We start from the raw sequence: 9,161 nt of genomic DNA on the forward strand, positions 1-9,161 counted from the left end.
AAAAGTTGGTCATCCCAGAGAAACTATGTAAAATGGACAAGTTCCTAGAGGTGCCGGAGCCCCCAGAAGCTTTTCCTATACCCAAGCGGGTGGCGGACATTGTTAATAAAGAATGGGAAGGCCCGGTATTCCTTTCGTCCCTCCCCCCATATTTAAAAAATTGTTTCCTATGGTCGACCCCAGAAAGGACTTATGGCAGACAGTCCCCAAGGTCGAGGGAGCGGTTTCTACTTTAAACAAACGCACCACTATACCCATAGAGGATAGTTGTGCTTTCAAAGATCCTATGGATAAAAAATTAGAAGGTTTGCTTAAAAAGATGTTTGTTCAGCAGGGTTACCTTCTACAACCAATTTCATGCATTGTCCCTGTCACTACAGCCGCATGTTTCTGGTTTGATGAACTGATAAAGGCGCTCGATAGTGATTCTCCCCCTTATGAGGAGATTATGGACAGAATCAATGCTCTCAAATTGGCTAATTCTTTCACCCTAGACGCCACTTTGCAATTGGCTAGGTTAGCGGCTAAGAATTCTGGGTTTGCTATTGTGGCGCGCAGAGCGCTTTGGTTGAAATCTTGGTCGGCTGACGCGTCTTCCAAGAACAAGCTACTAAACATTCCTTTCAAGGGGAAAACGCTGTTTGGCCCTGACTTGAAAGAGATTATCTCGGATATCACTGGGGGTAAGGGCCACGCCCTTCCTCAGGATCGGCCTTTCAAGGCGAAAAATAGACCCAATTTTCGTCCCTTTCGTAAAAACGGACCAGCCCAAAGTGCTACGTCCTCTAAGCAAGAGGGTAATACTTCTCAAGCCAAGCCAGCTTGGAGACCAATGCAAGGCTGGAACAAGGGAAAGCAGGCCAAGAAGCCTGCCACTGCTACCAAGACAGCATGAAATATTGGCCCCCGATCCGGGACCGGATCTGGTGGGGGGCAGACTCTCTCTCTTCGCTCAGGCTTGGGCAAGAGATGTTCTGGATCCTTGGGCGCTAGAAATAGTCTCCCAGGGTTATCTTCTGGAATTCAAGGGACTTCCCCCAAGGGGGAGGTTCCACAGGTCTCAGTTGTCTTCAGACCACATAAAAAGACAGGCGTTCTTACATTGTGTAGAAGACCTGTTAAAAATGGGAGTGATTCATCCTGTTCCACTAAGAGAACAAGGGATGGGGTTCTACTCCAATCTGTTCATAGTTCCCAAAAAAGAGGGAACGTTCAGACCAATCTTAGATCTCAAGATCTTAAACAAGTTTCTCAAGGTTCCATCTTTCAAGATGGAAACCATTCGAACTATTCTTCCTTCCATCCAGGAGGGTCAATTCATGACCACGGTGGATTTAAAGGATGCGTATCTACATATTCCTATCCACAAGGAACATCATCGGTTCCTAAGGTTTGCATTCCTGGACAAACATTACCAGTTCGTGGCGCTTCCTTTCGGATTAGCCACTGCTCCAAGGATTTTCACAAAGGTACTAGGCTCCCTTCTAGCGGTGCTAAGACCAAGGGGCATTGCAGTAGTACCTTACCTGGACGACATTCTGATTCAAGCGTCGTCCCTTCCTCAAGCAAAGGCTCACACGGACATTGTCCTGGCCTTTCTCAGATCTCACGGCTGGAAAGTGAACGTGGAAAAGAGTTCTCTATCCCCGTCAACAAGGGTTCCCTTCTTGGGAACAATTATAGACTCTTTAGAAATGAGGATCTTTCTAACAGAGGCCAGAAAAACAAAACTTCTAGACTCTTGTCGGATACTTCATTCCGTTCCTCTTCCTTCCATAGCTCAGTGCATGGAAGTGATCGGGTTGATGGTAGCGGCGATGGACATAGTTCCTTTTGCGCGCATTCATCTAAGACCATTACAACTGTGCATGCTCAGTCAGTGGAATGGGGACTATACAGACTTGTCTCCGAAGATACAAGTAAATCAGAGGACCAGAGACTCACTCCGTTGGTGGCTGTCCCTGGACAATCTGTCTCAAGGGATGACGTTCCGCAGACCAGAGTGGGTCATTGTCACGACCGACGCCAGTCTGATGGGCTGGGGCGCGGTCTGGGGATCCCTGAAAGCTCAGGGTCTTTGGTCTCGGGAAGAATCTCTTCTACCGATAAATATTCTGGAACTGAGAGCGATATTCAATGCTCTCAAGGCCTGGCCTCGGCTAGCGAGGACCAAGTTCATACGGTTTCAATCAGACAACATGACAACTGTTGCGTACATCAACCATCAGGGGGGAACAAGGAGTTCCCTAGCGATGGAAGAAGTGACCAAAATCATTCTATGGGCGGAGTCTCACTCCTGCCACCTGTCTGCTATCCACATCCCAGGAGTGGAAAATTGGGAAGCGGATTTTCTGAGTCGTCAGACATTGCATCCGGGGGAGTGGGAACTCCATCCGGAAATCTTTGCCCAAGTCACTCACCTGTGGGGCATTCCAGACATGGATCTGATGGCCTCTCGTCAGAACTTCAAAGTTCCTTGCTACGGGGCCAGATCCAGGGATCCCAAGGCGGCTCTAGTGGATGCACTAGTAGCACCTTGGACCTTCAAACTAGCTTATGTGTTCCCGCCATTTCCTCTCATCCCCAGGCTGGTAGCCAGGATCAATCAGGAGAGGGCGTCGGTGATCTTGATAGCTCCTGCGTGGCCACGCAGGACTTGGTATGCAGATCTGGTGAATATGTCATCGGCTCCACCTTGGAAGCTACCTTTGAGACGAGACCTTCTTGTTCAGGGTCCGTTCGAACATCCGAATCTGGTTTCACTCCAGCTGACTGCTTGGAGATTGAACGCTTGATTTTATCGAAGCGAGGATTCTCAGATTCTGTTATCGATACTCTTGTTCAGGCCAGAAAGCCTGTAACTAGAAAGATTTACCACAAAATTTGGAAAAAATATATCTGTTGGTGTGAATCTAAAGGATTCCCTTGGGACAAGGTTAAGATTCCTAGGATTCTATCCTTCCTTCAAGAAGGATTGGAAAAAGGATTATCTGCTAGTTCCCTGAAGGGACAGATTTCTGCCTTGTCGGTATTACTTCACAAAAAGCTGGCAGCTGTGCCAGATGTTCAAGCCTTTGTTCAGGCTCTGGTTAGAATCAAGCCTGTTTACAAACCTTTGACTCCTCCTTGGAGTCTCAATTTAGTTCTTTCAGTTCTTCAGGGGGTTCCGTTTGAACCCTTACATTCCGTTGATATTAAGTTATTATCTTGGAAAGTTTTGTTTTTAGTTGCGATTTCTTCTGCTAGAAGAGTCTCAGAATTATCTGCTCTGCAGTGTTCTCCTCCTTATCTGGTGTTCCATGCAGATAAGGTGGTTTTACGTACTAAACCTGGTTTTCTTCCAAAAGTTGTTTCTAACAAAAACATTAACCAGGAGATTATCGTACCTTCTCTGTGTCCAAAACCAGTTTCAAAGAAGGAACGTTTGTTGCACAATTTGGATGTTGTTCGCGCTCTAAAGTTCTATTTAGATGCTACAAAGGATTTTAGACAAACATCTTCCTTGTTTGTTGTTTATTCAGGTAAAAGGAGAGGTCAAAAAGCAACTTCTACCTCTCTCTCTTTTTGGATTAAAAGCATCATCAGATTGGCTTACGAGACTGCCGGACGGCAGCCTCCCGAAAGAATCACAGCTCATTCCACTAGGGCTGTGGCTTCCACATGGGCCTTCAAGAACGAGGCTTCTGTTGATCAGATATGTAGGGCAGCGACTTGGTCTTCACTGCACACTTTTACCAAATTTTACAAGTTTGATACTTTTGCTTCTTCTGAGGCTATTTTTGGGAGAAAGGTTTTGCAAGCCGTGGTGCCTTCCATTTAGGTGACCTGATTTGCTCCCTCCCTTCATCCGTGTCCTAAAGCTTTGGTATTGGTTCCCACAAGTAAGGATGACGCCGTGGACCGGACACACCTATGTTGGAGAAAACAGAATTTATGTTTACCTGATAAATTTCTTTCTCCAACGGTGTGTCCGGTCCACGGCCCGCCCTGGTTTTTTAATCAGGTCTGATAATTTATTTTCTTTAACTACAGTCACCACGGTACCATATGGTTTCTCCTATGCAAATATTCCTCCTTAACGTCGGTCGAATGACTGGGGTAGGCGGAGCCTAGGAGGGATCATGTGACCAGCTTTGCTGGGCTCTTTGCCATTTCCTGTTGGGGAAGAGAATATCCCACAAGTAAGGATGACGCCGTGGACCGGACACACCGTTGGAGAAAGAAATTTATCAGGTAAACATAAATTCTGTTTTCTGCATAGAAACCGTTGTAACAGGTCTCCCACTGTTGTAATATGAGTGGGAGGGGCCTTTTTTAGCGCCTTGTTGTGCAGTTAAAATTCTAGCACAGTCTTCCTGCTTCTTCCTCCTTGATCCAGGACGTCTCCAGAGAGCTCAGGGGTCTTCAAAATTCATTTTTGAGGGAGGTAATCGGCCACAGCAGACCTGTGACAGTGTGTTTGACTGTGATAAAAGCGTTAAATCTTAAATTGATTATCCGTTTTTTGGATCTTGAGGGGTTAATCATCCGTTTGCTAGTGGGTGCAATCCTCTGCTAAATTCATACATTTACTGTTATAATTGTTGGCTATAACTGAATTAATTCATTGTTATTTCAACTGTGACAGTTTTTTGTGTTTTTAAAAGCGCTGCAGCGTTTTTTCTATTGCTTGTAAATTTATTGAAAGATTTTTTCCAAGCTTGCTAGCTTTCATTGCTAGTCTGTTTAAACATGTCTGATACAGATGAATCTACTTGTTCATTATGTTTAAAAGCCAATGTGGAGCCCAATAGAATATGTGTACCAATTGTATTGATGTTACTTTAAATAAAAGTCAGTCTTTACTGGTAAAGAAATTATCACCAGACAACGAGGGGGAAGTTATGCCGCCTAACTCTCCTCACGTGTCAGTACCTTCGCCTCCCGCTCAGGAGGTGCGTGAGATTGTGGCGCCAAGTACATCAAGGCCCTTACAAATCACTTTGCATGATATGGCTAAATGTTATGAAAGAAGTATTATCTAATTTGCCTGAGTTAAGAGGCAAGCGCGATAGCTCTGGGTTTAGGACAGATCGCGCCGATGACACGAGAGCCATGTCCGATACTGCGTCACAATTTGCAGAACATGAGGACGGAGAGCTTCATTCTGTGGGTGACGGATCTGATCCGGGGAGACCGGATTCGGAAATTTCAAATTTTAAATTTAAGCTTGAGAACCTCCGTGTATTGCTAGGGGAGGTGTTAGCGGCTCTGAATGATTGCGACACGGTTGCAATCCCAGAGAAATTATGTAGGCTGGATAGATACTATGCGGTACCGGTGTGTACTGACGTTTTTCCTATACCTAAAAGGCTTACAGAGATTATTAGCAAGGAGTGGGATAGACCCGGTGTACCCTTTTCCCCTCCTCCGATATTTAGAAAAATGTTCCCAATAGACGCCACCACACGAGACTTATGGCAGACGGTCCCTAAGGTGGAGGGAGCAGTTTCTACTTTAGCCAAGCGTACCACTATCCCGGTGGAGGATAGTTGTGCTTTCTCAGATCCAATGGATAAAAAATTAGAAGGTTACCTTAAGAAAATGTTTGTTCAACAAGGTTTTATATTACAGCCCCTTGCATGCATTGCGCCCGTCACTGCTGCAGCGGCATTCTGGTTTGAGTCTCTGGAAGAGGCTATTCGCACAGCACCATTGGATGAGATTATGAACAAGTTTAAAGCTAGCTAATGCATTTGTTTCGGATGCCGTTGTGCATTTAACCAAACTCACGGCTAAGAACTCCGGATTCGCCATCCAGGCGCGCAGAGCGCTATGGCTTAAATCCTGGTCAGCAGATGTAACTTCAAAATCTAAATTGCTTAATATTCCTTTCAAAGGGCAAACCTTATTCGGGCCCGGCTTGAAAGAAATTATTGCTGACATTACTGGTGGTAAGGGTCACACCCTTCCTCAGGACAGGGCCAAATCAAAGGCCAAACAGTCTAATTTTCGTGCCTTTCGTAATTTCAAGGCAGGAGCAGCATCAACTTCCTCCGCTCCAAAACAGGAAGGGACTGCTACTCGTTACAGACAGGGTTGGAAAGGCAACTAGTCCTGGAACAAGGGCAAGCAGGCCAGAAAACCTACTTCTGCCCCTAAGACAGCATGAAGAATGGGCCCCCTATCCGGAAACGGATCTAGTGGGGGGCAGACTTTCTCTCTTCGCCCAGGCCTGGGCAAGAGATGTCCAGGATCCCTGGGCATTGGAGATAATATCTCAGGGATACCTTCTGGACTTCAAAACTTCTCCTCCACAAGGGAGATTTCATCTGTCAAGGTTATCAACAAATCTAATAAAGAAAGAGGCATTTCTAAGATGTGTACAAGACCTCTTAGTAATGGGAGTGTTCCACCCGGTTCCGCGGACGGAACAAGGGCAAGGTTTTTACTCAAATCTGTTTGTGGTTCCCAAAAAAGAGGGAACCTTCAGGCCAATCTTGGACCTGAAGATCTTAAACAAATTCCTAAGGGTTCCATCGTTCAAGATGGAAACTATTCGAACAATCCTACCCATGATCCAAGAGGGTCAATATATGACCACAGTGGACTTAAAGGATGCCTACCTTCACATACCGATTCACAAAGATCATTATCGGTACCTAAGGTTTGCCTTTCTAGACAGGCATTACCAGTTTGTAGCTCTTCCCTTCGGGTTGGCTACGGCCCCAAGAATTTTTACAAAGGTTCTGGGATCGCTTCTGGCGGTACTAAGACCGCGAGGCATAGCGGTGGCTCCGTACCTAGACGACATTCTGATACAAGCGTCAAGTTTTCAAAATGCAAAGTCTCATACAGAGATAGTTCTAGCATTTCTGAGGTCGCATGGGTGGAAAGTGAACATGGAAAAGAGTTCTGTTACCACTCACAAGGGTTCCCTTTCTAGGGACTCTTATAGATTCTGTAGAGATGAAGATTTACCTGACTGAGTCCAGGTTATCAAAAATCCTAAATGCTTGCCGTGTCCTTCATTCCATTCCACGCCCGTCAGTGGCTCAGTGCATGGAAGTAATCGGCTTAATGGTCGCGGCAATGGACATAGTGCCATTTGCGCGCCTGCATCTCAGACCACTGCAACTATGCATGCTAAGTCAGTGGAATGGGGATTACTCAGATCTGTCCCCTTTACTAAATCTGGACCAGGAGGCCAGAGATTCTCTTCTCTGGTGGTTGTCGCGGGTTCATCTGTCCAAAGGAATGACTTTTCGCAGACCAGATTGGACGATTGTAACAACAGATGCCAGCCTACTAGGCTGGGGTGCAGTCTGGAACTCCCTGAAGGCTCAGGGATCGTGGACTCAGGAGGAGAAACTCCTCCCAATAAACATTCTAGAATTAAGAGCAATATTCAATGCTCTTCTAGCTTGGCCTCAGTTGGCAACACTGAGGTTCATCAGATTTCAGTCGGACAACATCACGACTGTGGCTTACATCAATCATCAAGGGGGAACCAGGAGTTCCCTAGCGATGTTGGAAGTCTCGAAGATAATTCGCTGGGCAGAGTCTCACTCTTGTCATCTGTCAGAGATCTACATCCCAGGCGTGGAGAACTGGGAGGCGGATTTTCTAAGTCGCCAGACCTTTCATCCGGGGGAGTGGGAACTTCACCCGGAGGTGTTTGCTCAACTGATTCTTCGTTGGGGTGAACCGGAGCTGGATCTCATGGCATCTCGCCAGAACGCCAAGCTTCCTTGTTACGGATCCAGGTCCAGGGACCCGGGAGCGGTGCTGGTAGATGCACTAGCAGCCCCTTGGGTTTTCAACATGGCTTATGTGTTTCCACCATTTCCGTTGCTACCTCGACTGATTGCCAGGATCAAACAGGAGAGAGCATCAGTGATTCTGATAGCGCCTGCTTGGCCACGCAGGACCTGGTATGCAGACCTAGTGGACATGTCGTCCTGTCCGCCATGGTCTCTGCCTCTGAGGCAGGACCTTCTAATTCAGGGTCCTTTCAACCATCCAAGCCTAATTTCTCTGAGGCTGACTGCATGGAGATTGAACGCTTGATTCTATCAAAGCGTGGTTTTTCGGAGTCGGTAATTGATAAATTAATACAGGCTCGGAAACCTGTTACCAGAAAAATTTACCATAAGATATGGCGTAAATATTTATATTGGTGTGAATCCAAGAGTTACTCATGGAGTAAGGTTAGGATTCCTAGGATATTGGCTTTTCTACAAGACGGTTTAGAAAAGGGTTTATCAGCTAGTTCACTAAAGGGACAGATTTCTGCTCTGTCTATTCTTTTACACAAGCGTCTGGCAGAGAATCCAGACGTCCAGGCTTTTTGTCAGGCTTTGGCTAGGATTAAGCCTGTGTTTAAAGCTGTTGCTCCTCCGTGGAGCTTAAACTTGGTTCTTAAAGTTCTTCAGGGTGTTCCGTTTGAACCCCTTCATTCCATTGATATTAAGCTTTTATCTTGGAAAGTTCTGTTTTTGATGGCTATTTCCTCGGCTCGAAGAGTCTGAGTTATCTGCCTTACATTGCGATTCTCCTTATCTGATTTTTCATTCAGACAAGGTAGTTCTGCGTACTAAACCTGGGTTTTTACCTAAGGTTGTTTCTAACAGGAATATCAATCAAGAGATTATTGTTCCATCATTATGTCCTAATCCTTCCTCAAAGAAGGAACGTCTTTTGCATAATCTGGACGTAGTCCGTGCCCTGAAGTTCTACTTACAGGCAACTAAAGATTTTCGGCAAACTTCTTCTCTGTTTGTCGTTTATTCTGGTCAGAGGAGAGGTCAAAAGGCTTCGGCCACCTCTCTCTCTTTTTGGCTTCGTAGCATAATACGTTTAGCCTATGAGACTGCTGGACAGCAGCCTCCTGAAAGAATTACAGCTCATTCCACTAGAGCTGTGGCTTCCACCTGGGCCTTTAAAAATGAGGCCTCTGTTGAACAGATTTGCAAGGCTGCAACTTGGTCTTCACTTCATACCTTTACAAAATTTTACAAATTTGACACTTTTGCTTCTTCGGAGGCTGTTTTTGGGGGAGAAGGTTCTACAGGCAGTGGTTCCTTCTGTTTAATGTTCCTGCCTTGTCCCTCCCATCATCCGTGTACTTTAGCTTTGGTATTGGTATCCCATAAGTAATGGATGACCCGTGGACTGAACAC

This window comes from Bombina bombina, unplaced genomic scaffold (assembly GCF_027579735.1).
Source record: "Bombina bombina isolate aBomBom1 unplaced genomic scaffold, aBomBom1.pri scaffold_664, whole genome shotgun sequence".
NCBI classification, from domain to species: Eukaryota; Metazoa; Chordata; class Amphibia; order Anura; family Bombinatoridae; genus Bombina; species Bombina bombina.